The following is a 20,050-nucleotide window of genomic DNA, read 5'->3' as shown; positions in this document are numbered from 1 at the left end:
GAAGGAAGTGTTGAGCACATTCTAATTTTAACATAATTCAGAGCCACACCTGCAGACTGATTCATAGCACCGAGTATATCTAACACAAATTGTCTGAACCCACATTCACTCTTTTCCAACCAACAGCATCACTTATATCATTCATTTGAGAAAAACAGAGGGACTACCAAAGCAAGATTGAAGCTTTCTTCTGAATTAGTGGCAGGTTAAAAATGCAGTCTTACCAAAGACATAATAAATTCCTCTCAGTATGGGCCCTTCATGAATCAAAATCTCATAATCAAACATATAACTCGTTTCACACTTACTCTCTTCAACTAATTCTTTGAACTAGTTCTTTGAGATTCCTGTTGCTCCATACACAACCATCCTTTTCTCACATGGTCTATTATTTGTCTACTGTGCTTATTGTGAGAAAGTAGCCTCTTTCTAGCCTTGTTACCCCCACTTTTGGCCTGTTTGTGAGTGTATGTCAGGGTGTTTTCACTGTCTCACTGGGATCCTGCTAGCCAGGGCCCAGTGCTCATAGTGAAAACCCTATGTTTTCAGTATGTTTGTTATGTGTCACTGGGACCCTGCTAGCCAGGACCCCAGTGCTCATAAGTTTGTGGCCTATATGTATGTGTTCCCTGTGTGGTGCCTAACTGTCTCACTGAGGCTCTGCTAACCAGAACCTCAGTGGTTATGCTCTCATTTATTTCAAATTGTCACTAACAGGCTAGTGACCAATTTTACCAATTTACATTGGCTTACTGGAACACCCTTATAATTCCCTAGTATATGGTACTGAGGTACCCAGGGTATTGGGGTTCCAGGAGATCCCTATGGGCTGCAGCATCTCTTTTGCCACCCATAGGGAGCTCTGACAATTCTTACACAGGCCTGCCACTGCAGCCTGAGTGAAATAACGTCCACGTTATTTCACAGCCATTTTACACTGCACTTAAGTAACTTATAAGTCACCTATATGTCTAACCTTTACCTGGTAAAGGTTAGGTGCAAAGTTACTTAGTGTGAGGGCACCCTGGCACTAGCCAAGGTGCCCCCACATTGTTCAGAGCCAATTCCCTGAACTTTGTGAGTGCGGGGACACCATTACACGCGTGCACTACATATAGGTCACTACCTATATGTAGCTTCACAATGGTAACTCCGAATATGGCCATGTAACATGTCTATGATCATGGAATTGCCCCCTCTATGCCATCCTGGCATAGTTGGCACAATCCCATGATCCCAGTGGTCTGTAGCACAGACCCTGGTACTGCCAAACTGCCCTTCCTGGGGTTTCACTGCAGCTGCTGCTGCTGCCAACCCCTCAGACAGGCATCTGCCCTCCTGGGGTCCAGCCAGGCCTGGCCCAGGATGGCAGAACAAAGAACTTCCTCTGAGAGAGGGTGTGACACCCTCTCCCTTTGGAAAATGGTGTGAAGGCAGGGGAGGAGTAGCCTCCCCCAGCCTCTGGAAATGCTTTGTTGGGCACAGAGGTGCCCAATTCTGCATAAGCCAGTCTACACCGGTTCAGGGGACCCCTTAGCCCTGCTCTGGCGCGAAACTGGACAAAGGAAAGGGGAGTGACCACTCCCCTGACCTGCACCTCCCCTGGGAGGTGTCCAGAGCTCCTCCAGTGTGCTCCAGACCTCTGCCATCTTGGAAACAGAGGTGCTGCTGGCACACTGGACTGCTCTGAGTGGCCAGTGCCACCAGGTGACGTCAGAGACTCCTTGTGATAGGCTCCTTCAGGTGTTGCTAGCCTATCCTCTCTCCTAGGTAGCCAAACCCTCTTTTCTGGCTATTTAGGGTCTCTGTCTCTGGGGAAACTTTAGATAACGAATGCATGAGCTCAGCCGAGTTCCTCTGCATCTCTCTCTTCACCTTCTGATAAGGAATCGACTGCTGACCGCGCTGGAAGCCTGCAAACCTGCAACATAGTAGCAAAGACGACTACTGCAACTCTGTAACGCTGATCCTGCCGCCTTCTCGACTGTTTTCCTGCTTGTGCATGCTGTGGGGGTAGTCTGCCTCCTCTCTGCACCAGAAGCTCCGAAGAAATCTCCCGTGGGTAGACGGAATCTTCCCCCTGCAACCGCAGGCACCAAAAAGCTGCATTACCGGTCCCTTGGGTCTCCTCTCAGCACGACGAGCGAGGTCCCTCGAATCCAGCGACTCTGTCCAAGTGACCCCCACAGTCCAGTGACTCTTCAGTCCAAGTTTGGTGGAGGTAAGTCCTTGCCTCACCTCGCTGGGCTGCATTGCTGGGAACCGCGACTTTTGCAGCTACTCCGGCCCCTGTGCACTTCCGGCGGAAATCCTTCGTGCACAGCCAAGCCTGGGTCCACGGAACTCTAACCTGCATTGCACGACTTTCTAAGTTGGTCTCCGGCGACGTGGGACTCCTTTGTGCAACTTCGGCGAGCACCGTTTCACGCATCCTCGTAGTGCCTGTTTCTGGCACTTCTCCGGGTGCTACCGGCTTCAGAGAGGGCTCCTTGTCTTGCTCGACGTCCCCTCTCTCTGCTGGTCCAATTTGCGACCTCCTGGTCCCTCCTGGGCCTCAGCAGCGTCCAAAAACGCTAACCGCACGATTTGCAGCTAGCAAGGCTTGTTGGCGTTCTTTCGGCGGGAAAACACTTCTGCACGACTCTCCACGGCGAGAGGGATCCGTCCACCAAAGGGGAAGTCTCTAGCCCTTTTCGTTCCTGCAGAAACCTCAGCTTCTTCTGTCCAGTAGAAGCTTTTTTGCACCCGCAGCTGGCATTTCCTGGGCATTTGCCCATCTCCGACGTGCTTGTGACTTTTGGACTTGGTCCCCTTGTTCCACAGGTACCCTAGATTGGAAATCCACAGTTGTTGCATTGTTGGTTTGTGTCTTTCCTGCATTATTCCTCTAACACGACTTCTTTGTCCTTAGGGGAACTTTAGTGCACTTTGCACTCACTTTTCAGGGTCTTGGGGAGGGTTATTTTTCTAACTCTCACTATTTTCTAATAGTCCCAGCGACCCTCTACAAGGTCACATAGGTTTGGGGTCCATTCGTGGTTCGCATTCCACTTTTGGAGTATATGGTTTGTGTTGCCCCTATCCCTATGTTTCCCCATTGCATCCTATTGTAACTATACATTGTTTGCACTGTTTTCTAAGACTATACTGCATATTTTTGCTATTGTGTATATATATCTTGTGTATATTTCCTATCCTCTCACTGAGGGTACACTCTAAGATACTTTGGCATATTGCCATAAAAATAAAGTACCTTTATTTTTAGTATAACTGTGTATTGTGTTTTCTTATGATATTGTGCATATGACACTAGGTGGTACTGTAGTAGCTTCACACGTCTCCTAGTTCAGCCTAAGCTGCTCTGCTAAGCTACCATTATCTATCAGCCTAAGCTGCTAGACACCCTATACACTAATAAGGGATAACTGGGCCTGGTGCAAGGTGCAAGTACCCCTTGGTACTCACTACAAGCCAGTCCAGCCTCCTACACTTATTTCAACTTCTAAATTTCTCTTTAGCTTTTATTTGCATCATACCCACTCTCATCATCCCAATTTTCCAATATTTTCACACTTCTTTCATCATACTTCTTAATAAACCCACTCCCTTCTCCACTCCAACCACACATAACCTTATTTTTAGTTTTGTGTAATGTTTGGGCTAGGTTGTGCAATTCACTTCAACTTTTTTAGAAAGATTTTCACAATTCCCAGAGCCTTAAGATTCAGGAAGTGTAGGAAAGTACCATCTTGCCTGGCATGTTACCCCCATATTTCACTGTATATATGTTGTTTTAGTTGTATGTGTCACTGGGACCCTGCCAGCCAGGGCCCCAGTGCTCATAAGTGTGCCCTGTATGTGTTACCTGTGTGATGACTAACTGTCTCACTGAGGCTCTGCTAACCAGAACCTCAGTAGTTATACTCTCTCATTTCTTTCCAAATTGTCACTAACAGGCTAGTGACCAATTTCACCAATTTACATTGGCATACTGGAACACCCTTATAATTCCCTAGTATATGGTACTGAGGTACCCAGGGTATTGGGGTTCCAGGAGATCCCTATGGGCTGCACCATTTCTTTTGCCACCCATAGGGAGATCTGACAATTTTGCCTTCCTGGGCCAAGCCTGGCTGGAACCCAGGAGGGCAGAAACCTGTCTGAGGGGTTGGCAGCAGCAGCAGCTGCAGTGAAACCCCTGAAAAGGCAGTTTGGCAGTACCAGGGTCTGTGCTACAGACCCGTGGGATCATGGGATTGTGCCAACAATGCCAGGATGGCATAGAGGGGGCAATTCCATGATCTTAGACATGTTACATGGCCATATTCGGAGTTACCATTGTGAAGCTACACATAGGTAGTGACCTATGTGTAGTGCACGCATGTAATGGTGTCCCCGCACTCACAAAGTCTGGGGAATTTGCCCCGAACTATGTGGGAGCACCTTGGCTAGTGCCAGGGTGCCCACACATTAAGTAACTTTGCACCTAACCTTTACCAGGTAAAGGTTAGACATATAGGTGACTTATAAGTTACTTACTTGCAGTGGTAAATGACTGTGAAATAATGAGGACGTTATTTCACTCAGACTGCAGTGGCAGGCCTGTGTAAGAATTGTCAGAGCTCCCTATGGGTGGCAAAAGAAATGCTGCAGCCCATAGGGATCTCCTGGAACCCCAATACCCTGGGTACCTCAGTACCATATACTAGGGAATTATAAGGGTGTTCCTGTATGCCAATGTGAATTGGTGAAATTGGTCACTAGCTTGTTAGTGACAATTTGGAAAGAAATGAGAGAGCATAACCACTGAGGTTCTGGATAGCAGAGCCTCAGTGAGACAGTTAGTCATAACACAGGTAACACATTCAGGCACACTTAAGAGCACTGGGGCCCTGGCTGGCAGGGTCCCAGTGACACATACAACTAAAACAACATATATACAGTGAAAAATGGGGGTAACATGCCAGGCAAGATGGTACTTTCCTACATCTGTGTATTGTGTTTTCTTATGATATTGTGCAAGTGACACTAGTGGTACTGTAGGAGCTTCACTCGTCTCCTAGTTCAGCCTAAGCTGCTCTACTAAGCTACCATTTTCTATCAGCCTAAGCTGCTAGACACCCCTATACACTAATAAGGGATACCCGCGCCTGGTGCAAGGTGTAAGTATCCCTTGGTACTCACTACAAGCCAGTCCAGCCTCCTACAACCCTCCTACTGCTTCAGGCAATAGGTTTATCTTGGTGGTAGTGGACCATGCCACAAGATATCCTGAAGCAATTCCTCTAAGGACCACTACAGCACCTGCAGTGGCAAAAGCCCTCCTGGGAATCTTTTCCAGGGGGGGGGGGTTCCCAAAAGAGGTTGTATCAGACAGGGGTAGCAACTTTATGTCTGCATACTTGAAGGCCATGTGGAAGGAATGTGGTGTAACATACAAATGCACCACACCTTATCATCCACAAACAAATGGACTGGTAGAGAGGTTTAATAAAACTCTCAAAGGAATGATAATGGACTCCCTGAAAAACTCTGGAGGAGGTGGGATATCCTGTTACCTTGCCTCCTTTTTGCTTACAGGGAGGTACCCCAGAAAGGAGTGGGCTTCAGCCCCTTTGAACTCCTATTTGGGCACCCTGTGAGAGGTCCTCGAACACTTGTAAAGGAGGGTTGGAAACAACCTTTAAAAGCTCTCAAGCCAGACATTGTGGACTATGTACTCGGCCTAAGATCCAGAATGGCTGAGTACATGAAAAAGGACAGTAAAAACCTTCAGGCCAGCCAAGAGCTCCAAAAGCAATGGCATGACCAGAAGGCTGTTCTGATTCAGTACCAACCAGGACAGAAGGTGTGGGTATTGGAGCCTGTGTCCCCAAGAGCACTCCAAGACAAATGGAGTGGACCTCACATCATTGTTGAAAAGAAGGGAGAGGTCACCTACTTAGTTGACCTGGGCACTGCCAGGAGTCCCCTTAGGGTGCTCCATGTCAATCGCCTTAAACCCTACTACGACAGGGCTGATCTCACCCTGCTCATGGCAACAGATGAAGGACAGGAAGAAGAGCGTGACCCTCTCCCTGATCTCTTCTCTTCCACAGAACAAGATGCTCTAGTGGAAGGTGTTGTACTGGCAGATTGTCTTACTGCTGAGCAGAAAGACAACTGCATAAATCTCCTGGGTAAGTTTTCTGAACTCTTTTGTACTGTGCCAGGAACCCTTCTTCGTGTGAGCACACTATAGATACTGGAGACAGCATGCCTGTCAAAAGAAAGATCTATAGGCAGCCTGACCATGTCAGGGACTGCATAAAACAAGAAGTTCAGAAAATTCTTGAACTGGGAGTGGTTGAACATTCTGAAAGCCCATGGGCCTCTCCTGTGGTGCTTGTACCAAAGCCTCACTCCAAGGATAGAAAAAGGGAAATGAGGTTTTGTGTAGATTACAGAGGTCTCAACCAGGTAACTAAAACTGATGCTCACCCTATACCCAGGGCAGATGAGCTCATAGATACACTGGCATCTGCCAAGTATCCAAGCACCTTTGATTTGACTGCAGGGTATTGGCAGATCAAGTTATCAGAGGATGCTAAAGCAAAAACTGCATTTTCGACTATGTGAGGGCACTACCAATTCACAGTAATGCCCTTTGGTTTGAAAATTGCACCTGCCACTTTTCAGAGGTTGGTGAATACAGTCCTGCAAGGTTTGGAGGCTTTTAGTGCAGCATATCTTGACGATATAGCTGTCTTTAGCTCCACCTGGGATGATCACCTGGTCCACCTGTGGAAAGTTTTGGAGGCCCTGCAGAAGGCAGGCCTCACTATCAAGGCTTCAAAGTGCCAGCTAGAGCAGGGAAAAGTGGTTTATCTGGGGCACTTGGTAGGTGGAGAACAGATTGCACCACTTCAGGGGAAAATCCAGACAATCATGGACTGGGTTCCCCCTACAACTCAGACCCAGGTGAGAGCCTTCTTAGGCCTCACTGGGTATTACAGGAGATTCATTAAGAACTATGGCTCCATTGCAGCCCCACTTAATGACCTCACTTCCAAGAAGATGCCTAAAAAGGTATTGTGGACAGCTAGCTGTCCGAAAGCTTTTGAGGAGCTGAAACAGGCCATGTGCACTGCACCTGTCCTAAAAAGCCCATGTTACTCCAAGAAATTCATTGTTCAAACTGATGCATCTGAATTAGAGGTAGGGGCAGTCTTATCACAACTCAATTCTGAGGGCCAGGATCAACCTGTTGCTTTTATCAGCAGGAGGTTGACCCCTAGAAAAAAGCGTTGGTCTGCCATAGAGAGGGAGGCCTTTGCTGTGGTCTGGGCATTGAAGAAGTTGAGGCCATACCTGTTTGGCACTCACTTCATTGTTCAGACAGACCACAAACCTCTACTTTGGCTAAAACAAATGAAAGGTGAAAACCCTAAATTGTTGAGGTGGTCCATATCTCTACAGGGAATGGACTATACAGTGGAACATAGACCTGGGAGTACCCACTCCAATGCAGATGGACTCTCCAGATATTTCCACTTAGACAATAAAGACTCATCAGGTCATGGCTAGTCTTATTGTCCTTCTTTTGGGGGGGGGGGGAGGAGAGGATTGTGTACGAAAGTACCATCTTCCCTGGCATGTCACCCCCATATTTCAATGTATATATGTTGTTTTAGTGTATGTGTCACTGGGACACTGCCAGCCAGGGCCCCAGTGCTCATAAGTGTGCCCTGTATGTGTTCCCTGTGTGATGACTAACTGTCTCACTGAGGCTCTGCTAACCAGAACCTCAGTGGTTATGCTCTCTCTGCTTTCTAAATTGTCACTAACAGGCTGGTACCAATTTCACCAATTTACGTTGGCATACTGGAACACCCTTATAATTCCCTAGTATATGGTACTGAGGTACCCAGGGTATTGGGGTTCCAGGAGATCCCTATGGGCTGCAGCATTTATGTTGCCACCCGTAGGGAGCTCTGACATTCTTACACAGGCCTGCCACTGCAGCCTGAGTGAAATAACGTCCACGTTATTTCACAGCCATTTACCACTGCACTTAAGTAACTTATAAGTCACCTATATGTCTAACCTTCACCTGGTGAAGGTTGGGTGCTAAGTTACTTAGTGTGTGGGCACCCTGGCACTAGCCAAGGTGCCCCCACATCGTTCAGGGCAAATTCCCCGGACTTTATGAGTGCGGGGACACCATTTCACGCGTGCACTATACATAGGCGACTACCTATGTATAGCGTCACAATGGTAACTCCGAACATGGCCATGTAACATGTCTAAGATCATGGAATTGTCACCCCAATGCCATTCTGGCATTGGGGAGACAATTCCATGATCCCCCGAGTCTCTAGCACAGACCCGGGTAGTGCCAAACTGCCTTTCCCGGGGTTTCACTGCAGCTGCTGCTGCTGCGAACCCCTCAGACAGGTTTCTGCCATCCTGGGGTCCAGCCAGGCCTGGCCCAGGAAGGCAGAACAAAGGACTTCCTCAAAGAGAGGGTGTTACACCCTCTCCCTTTGGAAAAAGGTGTCAGGGCTGGGGAGGAGTAGCCTCCCCCAGCCTCTGGAAATGCTTTGATGGGCACAGATGGTGCCCATCTCTGCATAAGCCAGTCTACACCGGTTCAGGGATCCCCCAGCCCTGCTCTGGCACGAAACTGGACAAAGGAAAGTGGAGTGACCACTCCCCTGACCTGCACCTCCCAGGGGAGGTGCCCAGAGCTCCTCCAGCGTGCCCCATACCTCTGCCATCTTGGATTCAGAGGTGTACTGGCACACTGGACTGCTCTGAGTGGCCAGGGCCAGCAGGTGACATCATAGACTCCTTCTGATAGGCTCTTACCTGTGTTACTAGCCTATCCTCCTTCCTAGGTAGCCAAACCTCCTTTTCTGGCTATTTAGGGTCTCTGCTTTGGGGAATTCTTCAGATGCGGAATGCAAGAGCTCATCAGAGTTCCTCTGCATCTCTCTCTTCACCGTCTGCCATAGGATCGACCGCTGACTGCTCAGGACGCCTGCAAAACCGCAACAAAGTAGCAAAGATGACTACTGCAACCTTGTATCGCTGATCCTGCCGCCTTCTCGACTGTTTCCTGGTGGTGCATGCTCTGGGGGTAGCCAGCCTCCTTTCAGCACCAGGAGCTCTGAAGAAATCTCCCGTGGGTCGATGGAATCTTCCCCCTGCAACCGCAGGCAACAAAAGACTGCATCACCGGTCCTCTGTGTCCCCTCTCAGCACGACGAGCGTGGTCCCTGGAACTCAGCAACTCTGTCCAAGTGACTCCCACAGTCCAGTGACTCTTCAGTCCAAGTTTGGTGGAGGTAAGTCCTTGCCTCCCCACGCTAGACTGCATTGCTGGGTACCGCGTGATTTGCAGCTGCTCCGGCTCCTGTGCACTCTTCCAGGATTTCCTTCGTGCACAGCCAAGCCTGGGTCCCCGACACTCTAACCTGCAGTGCACAACCTCCTGAGTTGTCCTCCGGCATCGTGGGACTCCCTTTTCTGACTTCGGGTGGACTCCGGTTCACTCCTCTTCCAAGTGCCTGTTCCGGTACTTCTGCGTGTGCTGCCTGCTTCTGTGAGGGCTCCCTGACTTGCTGGGCGCCCCCTCTGTCTCCTCATCCAAGTGGCGACATCCTGGTCCCTCCTGGGCCACAGCAGCGTCCAAAAACCCTAACTGCGACCCTTGCAGCTAGCAAGGCTTGTTTGCGGTCTTTCTGCGTGGGAACACCTCTGCAAGCTTCTTCACGACGTGGGACATTCATCCTCCAAAGGGGAAGTTCCTAGTCCTCTTCGTTCTTGCAGAAACCAAAGCTTCTTCCATCCGGTGGCAGCTTCTTTGCACCCTCAGCTGGCATTTCCTGGGCATCTGCCCACTCTCGACATTGTCGCGACTCTTGGACTTGGTCCCTTTGTTTCACAGGTACTCAGGTCCGGAAATCCACTGTTGTTGCTTTGCTGGTGTTGGTCTTCCTTGCAGAAACCCCCATCACGATTCTGTGCTCTCTGGGGGTTATAGGTGCACTTTACACCTACTTTTCAGGGTCTTAGGGTGAGCTATTTTTCTAACCCTCACTGTTTTCTTACTGTCCCAGCGACCCTCTACAAGCTCACATAGGTTTGGTGTCCATTCGTGGTTGGCATTCCACTTTTGGAGTATATGGTTTGTGTTGCCCCTATACCTATGTGCTCCTATTGCAATCTACTGTAACTTTACATTGCTTGCATTACTTCCTTTTGCTATGACTGCATATATTTGGTATTGTGTACATATATCTTGTGTATATTTGGCATCCTCATACTGAGGGTACTCACTGAGAAACTTTTGGCATATTGTCATAAAATTAAAGCACCTTTATTTTTTGTATATCTGTGTACTTTGTTTTCTTATGATATTGTGCATATGACACCAGTGGTATAGTAGGAGCTTTGCATGTCTCCTAGTTCAGCCTAAGTTGTTCTGCTATAGCTACCTTCTATAAGCCTAAGCTGCTAGAAACACCTCTTCTACACTAATAAGGGATACCTGGTACAGAGTGTAAGTACCCCTTGGTACCCACTACAAGCCAGGCCAGCCTCCTACAACAGTTGCCACAGGTTGATGACTCTATACCTTCCTGCATCTGGAGGAATTTGAAATAAAATCAAAGCAGATTTGCTGCTCCCTGACAACATGGTACTACAATTTTATTTATCTTTCTATGATCTTGGACCACCCTGCATTTTCCACTCAGTTTCTTAAGGCCTATCACAGGAGAGTTGCAAGGACTACCAAGCACATTTTTCAGAATTCCCTGCTCTATGATTTTTTTAGTGGTTGGCTTAATTCCCTCTTCTGCTGCTCGCGAAAGCTTATATTGACAATTTTGAGGATAAACTGCATCTGGTTTTTACCGTAATTCTTATTGGCTCTGCACTTTATCATGAACTCTAATCCCTCATATTAATTTTGAATTGTGACACTATCTGATGTACTGTAACTCATGTGATTCACTGGATAACAAATCCCTACCTAGCAAATTAACAGGGCTCGAGTCACTCAATATGAACTGGGGATCATTTTTGATTGAAGCAATTTTTACATGGACATTTGCAATAACCTGATTAGTTATCTGCTTGTTTTTTGGTTTTTTTTAGCATGGAATCAAGTAGGCCTTTCCCCCAGGAACGTTGACTTGGATATTACTACCAATATTTCCATGTACGGCTATCTCACACCTATATGTTTGAAACCAGTTCCAACTCCCCCACACCCTCTAGTTAAATATTTTGACTTTGGATAAGGTTCATGCATCTACAGGGAGTGCAGAATTATTAGGCAAGTTGTATTTTTGAGGATTAATTTTATTATTGAACAACAACCATGTTCTCAATGAACCCAAAAAACTCATTAATATCAAAGCTGAATATTTTTGGAAGTAGTTTTTAGTTTGTTTTTAGTTTTAGCTATGTTAGGGGGATATCTGTGTGTGCAGGTGACTATTACTGAGCATAATTATTAGGCAACTTAACAAAAAAAAATATATACCCATTTCAATTATTTATTATTACCAGTGAAACCAATATAACATCTCAACATTCACAAATATACATTTCTGACATTCAAAAACAAAACAAAAACAAATCAGTGACCAATATAGCCACCTTTCTTTGCAAGGACACTCAAAAGCCTGCCATCCATGGATTCTGTCAGTGTTTTGATCTGTTCACCATCAACATTGCGTGCAGCAGCAACCACAGCCTCCCAGACACTGTTCAGAGAGGTGTACTGTTTTCCCTCCTTGTAAATCTCACATTTGATGATGGACCACAGGTTCTCAATGGGGTTCAGATCAGGTGAACAAGGAGGCCATGTCATTAGATTTCCTTCTTTTATACCCTTTCTTGCCAGCCACGCTGTGGAGTACTTGGACGCGTGTGATGGAGCATTGTCCTGCATGAAAATCATGTTTTTTTGAAGGATGCAGACTTCTTCCTGTACCACTGCTTGAAGAAGGTGTCTTCCAGGAACTGGCAGTAGGACTGGGAGTTGAGCTTGACTCCATCCTCAACCCGAAAAGGCCCCACAAGCTCATCTTTGATGATACCAGCCCAAACCAGTACTCCACCTCCACCTTGCTGGCGTCTGAGTCGGACTGGAGCTCTCTGCCCTTTACCAATCCAGCCACGGGCCCATCCATCTGGCCCATCAAGACTCACTCTCATTTCATCAGTCCATAAAACCTTAGAAAAATCAGTCTTGAGATATTTCTTGGCCCAGTCTTGACGTTTCAGCTTGTGTGTCTTGTTCAGTGGTGGTCGTCTTTCAGCCTTTCTTACCTTGGCCATGTCTCTGAGTATTGCACACCTTGTGCTTTTGGGCACTCCAGTGATGTTGCAGCTCTGAAATATGGCCAAACTGGTGGCAAGTGGCATCGTGGCATCGTGGCAGCTGCACGCTTGACTTTTCTCAGTTCATGGGCAGTTATTTTGCGCCTTGGTTTTTCCACACGCTTCTTGCGACCCTGTTGACTATTTTGAATGAAACGCTTGATTGTTCGATGATCACGCTTCAGAAGCTTTGCAATTTTAAGAGTGCTGCATCCCTCTGCAAGATATCTCACTATTTTGGACTTTTCTGAGCCTGTCAAGTCCTTCTTTTGACCCATTTTGCCAAAGGAAAGGAAGTTGCCTAATAATTATGCACACCTGATATAGGGTGTTGATGTCATTAGACCACACCCCTTCTCATTACAGAGATGCACATCACCTAATATGCTTAATTGGTAGTAGGCTTTCGAGCCTATACAGCTTGGAGTAAGACAACATGCATAAAGAGGATGATGTGGTCAAAATACTCATTTGCCTAATAATTCTGCACTCCCTGTATATGTAGCTGTATTCAATGGCACCTCACAGATTTCTACTTCCTTGCACCCTTTGTAGAGGAACACAGAAAATGAAAAACCTCCATTACTGGTAATAGACAATGCCGTTTGTTCTCCATGCCACCTATTTTTTGTTTTTTTTTCCCACCAAGATCTGTGTTCTATTGGCAGCTTTTATGGGGGCAACAAAGTCTACTGTTACGTTGTGAGAAAGTAGCCTCTTTCTAGCCTTGTTACCCCCACTTTGGGCCTGTTTGTGAGTGTGTGTCAGGGTGTTTTCACTGTCTCACTGGGATCCTGCCAGCCAGGGCCCAGTGCTCATAGTGAAAACCCTATGTTTTCAGTATGTTTGTTATGTGTCACTGGGACCCTGCTAGTCAGGACCCCAGTGCTCATAAGTTTGTGACCTATAGGTATGTGTTCCCTGTGTGATGCCTAACTGTCTCACTGAGGCTCTGCTAACCAGAACCTCAGTGGTTATGCTCTCTCATTTCTTTCCAAATTGTCACTAACAGGCTAGTGACCAATTTTACCAATTTACATTGGCTTACTGGAACACCCTTATAATTCCCTAGTATATGGTACTGAGGTACCCAGGGTATTGGGGTTCCAGGAGATCCCTATGGGCTACAGCATTTCTTTTGCCACCCATAGGGAGCTCTGACAATTCTTACACAGGCCTGCCACTGCAGCCTGAGTGAAATAACGTCCACGTTATTTCACAGCCATTTTTCACTGCACTTAAGTAACTTATAAGTCACCTATATGTCTAACCTTTACCTGGTAAAGGTTAGGTGCAAAGTTACTTAGTGTGAGGGCACCCTGGCACTAGCCAAGGTGCCCCCACATTGTTCAGGGCCAATTCCCCGGACTTTGTGAGTGTGGGGACACCATTACACGCGTGCACTACATATAGGTCACTACCTATATGTAGCTTCACAATGGTAACTCCGAATATGGCCATGTAACATGTCTATGATCATGGAATTGCCCCCTCTATACCATCCTGGCATAGTTGGCACAATCCCATGATCCCACGGGTCTGTAGCACAGACCCTGGTACTGCCAAACTGCCCTTCCTGGGGTTTCACTGCAGCTGCTGCTGCTGCCAAACCCCTCAGACAGGCATCTGCCCTCCTGGGGTCCAGCCAGGCCTGGCCCAGGATGGCAGAACGAAGGACTTCCTCTGAGAGAGGGTGTTACACCCTCTCCCTTTGGAAAATGGTGTGAAGGCAGGGGAGGAGTAGCCTCCCCCAGCCTCTGGAAATGCTTTCTTGGGCACAGATGTGCCCAATTCTGCATAAGCCAGTCTACACCGGTTCAGGGGACCCCCTAGGCCTGCTCTGGCGCGAAACTGGACAAAGGAAAGGGGAGTGACCACTCCCCTGACCTGCACCTCCCCTGGGAGGTGTCCAGAGCTCCTCCAGTGTGCTCCAGCCCTCTGCCATCTTGGAAACAGAGGTGCTGCTGGCACACTGGACTGCTCTGAGTGGCCAGTGCCACCAGGTGACGTCAGAGACTCCTTGTGATAGGCTCCTTCAGGTGTTGCTAGCCTATCCTCTCTCCTAGGTAGCCAAACCCTCTTTTTTGGCTATTTAGGGTCTCTGTCTCTGGGGAAACTTTAGATAACGAATGCACGAGCTCAGCCGAGTTCCTCTGCATCTCTCTCTTCACCTTCTGATAAGGAATCGACTGCTGACCGCGCTGGAAGCCTGCAAACCTGCAACATAGTAGCAAAGACGACTACTGCAACTCTGTAACGCTGATCCTGCCGCCTTCTCGACTGTTTTCCTGCTTGTGCATGCTGTGGGGGTAGTCTGCCTCCTCTCTGCACCAGAAGCTCCGAAGAAATCTCCAGTGGGTCGACGGAATCTTCCCCCTGCAACCGCAGGCACCAAAAAGCTGCATTACCGGTCCCTTGGGTCTCCTCTCAGCACGACGAGCGAGGTCCCTCGAATCCAGCAACTCTGTCCAAGTGACCCCCACAGTTCAGTGACTCTTCAGTCCAAGTTTGGTGGAGGTAAGTCCTTGCCTCACCTCGCTAGACTGCATTGCTGGGAACCGCGACTTTTGCAGCTACTCCGGCCCCTGTGCACTTCCGGCGGAAATCCTTCGTGCACAGCCAAGCCTGGGTCCACGGCACTCTAACCTGCATTGCACGACTTTCTAAGTTGGTCTCCGGCGACGTGGGACTCCTTTGTGCGACTTCGGGTGAGCACCGTTTCACGCATCCTCGTAGTGCCTGTTTCTGGCACTTCTCCGGGTGCTACCTGCTGCTAAGAGGGCTCCTTGTCTTGCTCGACGTCCCCTCTACCTCCTGGTCCAATTTGCGACCTCCTGGTCCCTCCTGGGCCGCAGCAGCGTCCAAAAACGCTAACCGCACGATTTGCAGCTAGCAAGGCTTGTTGGCGTTCTTTCGGCGGGAAAACACTTCTGCACGACTCTACAAGGCGAGAGGGATCCGTCCTCCAAAGGGGAAGTCTCTAGCCCTTTGCGTTCCTGCAGAAACCGCAGCTTCTTCAGTCCAGTCGAAGCTTCTTTGCACCCGCAGCTGGCATTTCCTGGGCATCTGCCGATCTCCGACTTGCTTGTGACTTTTGGACTTGGTCCCCTTGTTCCACAGGTACCCTAGATTGGAAATCCACAGTTGTTGCATTGTTGGTTTGTGTCTTTCCTGCATTATTCCTCTAACCCGACTTCTTTGTCCTTAGGGGAACTTTAGTGCACTTTGCACTCACTTTTCAGGGTCTTGGGGAGGGTTATTTTTCTAACTCTCACTATTTTCTAATAGTCCCAGCGACCCTCTACAAGGTCACATAGGTTTGGGGTCCATTCGTGGTTCGCATTCCACTTTTGGAGTATATGGTTTGTGTTGCCCCTATCCCTATGTTTCCCCATTGCATCCTATTGTAACTATACATTGTTTGCACTGTTTTCTAAGACTATACTGCATATTTTTGCTATTATGTATATATATCTTGTGTATATTTCCTATCCTCTCACTGAGGGTACACTCTAAGATACTTTGGCATATTGTCATAAAAATAAAGTACCTTTATTTTTAGTATAACTGTGTATTGTGTTTTCTTATGATATTGTGCATATGACACTAAGTGGTACTGTAGTAGCTTCACACGTCTCCTAGTTCAGCCTAAGCTGCTCTGCTAAGCTACCATTATCTATCAGCCTAAGCTGCTAGACACCCTATACACTAATAAGGGATAACTGGGCCTGGTGCAAGGTGCAAGTACCCCTTGGTACTCACTACAAGCCAGCCCAGCCTCCTACAGTAAGTCCTTGCCTCCCCACGCCAGACAGTAATCCGTGTACTGCGTGAATTGCAGCTGCTAGGGCTTCTGTGCACTTTTGCAAGGAATCCTTCGTGCACAGCATAGCCCAGGTCCCCAGCACTCTGTCCTGCATTGCCCAACTCGCTGAGTTGTCCACCAACTGCATGGGACCTTGTTTTGTAGTGTTGAGACGACCACCATGCTCAGATTTCTTGAACACCTGTTCAAGTGCTTCTGCGTGCTGCTGAGCGGCCCCTCTGTCTCCTCATCCAAGGGGCGACCTCCTGGTCCTTCCAGGGCCCGGGCAGCACCCATTTTCTTCAACCGTGACTCTTGCAGCTAGCAAGGCTTGTTTGCGGTCTTTCTGCGTGGAAACAACGCGGCATCCTCCAGCACGCCATGGAACATCTTCTGTGCAACGGAGAAGTTGCAGACATCTTCCTTTGTTGCAGAATCTTCAGCTTCTTCCACCCGGAGGCAGCCCTTTTGCACCTTCATCCGGGGTTTGGTGGGCTCTTTCGCCCCCCCGGACACTTGCGTGACTCTTGGACTTGGTCCCCTTCCTTTACAGGTCCTCAGGTCCAGCAATCCGTCTTCAGTGCTTTGCATTCAGTTTTTGCCTTTGCAGAATCTCCCATCACAACTTTAGTGTCTTTCTGGGGAAGTAGGGTAACTTTACTCCTACTTTTCAGGGTCTTGGGGTGGGGTATCTTGGACACCCTTAGTGTTTTCTTACACTCCCAGCAACCCTCTACACACTACACTAGGCCTGGGGTCCCTAAAAGGTTCACAGTCCACTTTTAGGGCATATTGTTTGTGTTGCCCCTAGGCCTATTGCATCCTATTGTATTCTACAGTGTTTGCACTACTTTTCTAACTGTTGAATTACCAGATTTTGGTTTGTGTGTGTATATTTTGTGTATTTTACTTACCTCCTAAGGGAGTATATCCTCTGAGATACTTCAGGCATATTGTCACTAAAATAAAGTACCTTTATTTTTAGTAACTCTGAGTATTGTGTTTCTTATGATACAGTGCTATATGATATAAGTGGTATAGTAGGAGCTTTGCATGTCTCCTAGTTCAGCCTAAGCTGCTAGAACATTACTAATCTACTAATAATGGATAACTGGACCTGGCACAAGGTGTAAGTACCATCAGGTACCCACTATAAGCCAGGCCAGCCTCCTACAAGTGGTTACTCCCCTTAATATCCACTATATGGTTACTTCCCTGTGGGGATGAAAACAACCCTGTTTGGAGATTTTAACCTAACCAACAGTGTGAGTGTAAATTCTTAGAATCCCTATTAGTATGTTTTAAAGTTGGGCAGTGGGATTGGTCCACTGGGCCTATGTCAAATGCAGGAAATGCTAGACAGGGATGCTGTCTCAATAAAGGCATAGCTTGGCAAAAAATGTGTCCATATGGCTGTAAGAGAGAACAGGGTTGCTGTTTCTCTTGAGTTGGAGCAGGGCAGGGTTGCTGTCCTAAGTATTTAGAGGTAGTGCATGTAGGAAAGTACCATCTTGCCTGGCATGTTACCCCCATTTTTCACTGTATATATGTTGTTTTAGTTGTATGTGCAGGGGTGTGGAATTTATTAAAATATCTACTTGTCCAGGGGACAGGTTGCTTCTCAAATCTACTTGTCCTGTAAAAAGATCTACTTGTCCCTTTGGTGCCATGTAGTGTGGCGACAAATTATGGCAGAAATTAATAGCCTCTCTGATTATGCCAGGGCTACTACCATAGTAGGGCTTGAATACTTGGAGTTTCAATCCCTACTGTAGAAATTTCCTTATTTTGCCACCTTTCTGCAGATCTGCATACTGGGGCTGGAGGAAGCAGTAAGCAATAGTTCCAGGGCTGGAATGCCTTTGAGTCTGCAAACCTACTAACCTGCATGTTTTAAAGATTTTTACCAGCTTCTCTCTAATATTTTCCCATAATAAGAAAGGTTGGACATTTACTCCTGACAATGGCAGAATTAGAATTTCTTCCAGGGTTGGGAAGAAAGTGGCTGGAGGGAAAATGAACTTGCAAATGCTCAATAGATTTTCACATGAGCAAATCTACACATCATATTTACCCACGCTAAAATACAGTTCACAAATATTTTATAGGGGTACGACATATACCATGGGTGCACTTTTGTGACTTTCTTTAAGAATTTGGGGCCACAAGTAGGTAGGTTCAGATTTGTGACCTGCAAATTGCGAGTCGCAAATCCGAATGTAGGATGGTGTCCTTGACACCATCTGTGATTCGCAAGGGCTTCGCAAATGCCCACATCATGAATAATCATGAGGTGGGTCGCAATTTGCGACCCGCTCACGAATGGTGGCCTGCTGGAGACAGCAGACCACCATGTCTGTGACTGCTTTTCAATAAAGCAGTTTTTTTTGTAATGCAGCCCGTTTTCCTTAAAGGAAAAAGAGATGCATAACAAAAACGAAAAATGAAACGTTTTCGTTTCATTTTTTCAGAGCAGGCAGTGGTCCACAGGACCACTGCTTGCTCTGAAAAAATGTTTACAGTAACATTCACAATGGGAAAGGGGTCCCATGGGGATCCCTTCCCTTTTGCGAAAGTGTTAGCACCCATTTGAAATGGGTGCAAACTGCGATTGGTTTGCGCCCGCGGTCACAAAACAATCCTACATTGCACTGCGAGTTGCAATTAGGAAGGGAACACCCCTTCCTAATTGCGAGTCGCAAACCCGTTTTGTGATTCGGTAACCAGGTTACTGAATCGCAAAACTGGGTTTGTGCATCGCAATGTGCTTTTTGCACGTCGCAAACAGCGAAAGTCGCTGTTTGCGACATGCAAAAAGCTACCTACGTGTGGGTCTTGGTCCCTAATTAGGTCTGGTGTTAACAAAGACATTTTGTTCTTATTAAACTTCTATTTCTCTCTCTTTCGGCTGGCTTTACTGCGAGTGATCGCATTCTGCTCTTCCACAAGGAACATATTGCCACACAAAGTAGTTTTGTTCAGTGTCAGGAACTACAGTGGCAATCAGTGACGTAACGAAACTGGAGGGTGCCCCTTTGCAAAGAACATGGAGGAGCCCCCTCTCCAGACTCACTCAGGGCAGGTGCTGTGCTGACGGGGCCCCCTGGAGGGCGGCTGCAGGGCCTTTGTTATGCTTCTGGTGGCAACGTGTGCTTTAAGAGTTCAAAAACTTTTTGGGGGGGTTTTGCCAATGTTTGTTACAATGTTGAGGGCCTGGTAGCTCCCACAACAATAAAGTGTTACAAAAGCCATGTCAAAACAAGACACGCATTGATGAAACTAAAAGACTTATAAAAATATGTCAGATCAGTTGGCTTTGTCAGTGTTTGTTTATTTTCATGCTTCCCATAATCGTGTTGAAAATGGTTACACTGATTTTCCATTCGAAATATTTTTGGGAAATACTAGCATGCATCAACACATTTTACTAAATGACACTTCATTTTCATATAATCAGAGAGCATTCTGGGAGCATTATACTTAGCCTCTTAGCCTAAACTTTTCAAACATGTGTGTACACGTTTTTTTTTTTTTGTACTGGAACCAACGTCAGTAGTGAAGTGTGACCTTAAAACATTTATTTACAGCACGCACCCTAATAATGAAGGCTTTCAAATAATGAACCATAAATACAAGTTCGAACAGCATTATCCTTTGGAAACACATTACCTCAACTGCAGAGTTCAACTCTCTGTAAACAGGCAGCCAAAGGGTTTGTGGTGCAGGGGGTTGGGCCTACTTGTCCCAAGGACAAAGTAAACATAAAAACTTGTTGCCCTTGACCCCAAACAAGATGTCCTGGGCGTCGGGCGATAGGAATTCCACATCCCTGTATGTGTCACTGGGACCCTGCCAGCCAGGGCCCCA

At 47.3% G+C, this 20,050-nt stretch overlaps 1 protein-coding gene and 1 long non-coding RNA gene across 10 annotated transcripts in view; one reads left to right on the top strand and one right to left on the bottom strand.

The window, feature by feature from the left end:
• Nucleotides 1–20,050, top strand: part of LOC138296083 (zinc finger protein 773-like) — a 464,416-nt gene that overhangs the window by 302,505 nt on the left and 141,861 nt on the right. The window lies entirely within an intron of this gene.
• Nucleotides 1–20,050, bottom strand: part of LOC138296084 (uncharacterized) — a 331,416-nt gene that overhangs the window by 247,950 nt on the left and 63,416 nt on the right. The window lies entirely within an intron of this gene.

Source organism: Pleurodeles waltl, chromosome 5 (genome assembly GCF_031143425.1).
Source record: "Pleurodeles waltl isolate 20211129_DDA chromosome 5, aPleWal1.hap1.20221129, whole genome shotgun sequence".
Classification (NCBI taxonomy): Eukaryota; Metazoa; Chordata; class Amphibia; order Caudata; family Salamandridae; genus Pleurodeles; species Pleurodeles waltl.
This window is presented reverse-complemented; position numbering and strand designations above follow the sequence as displayed.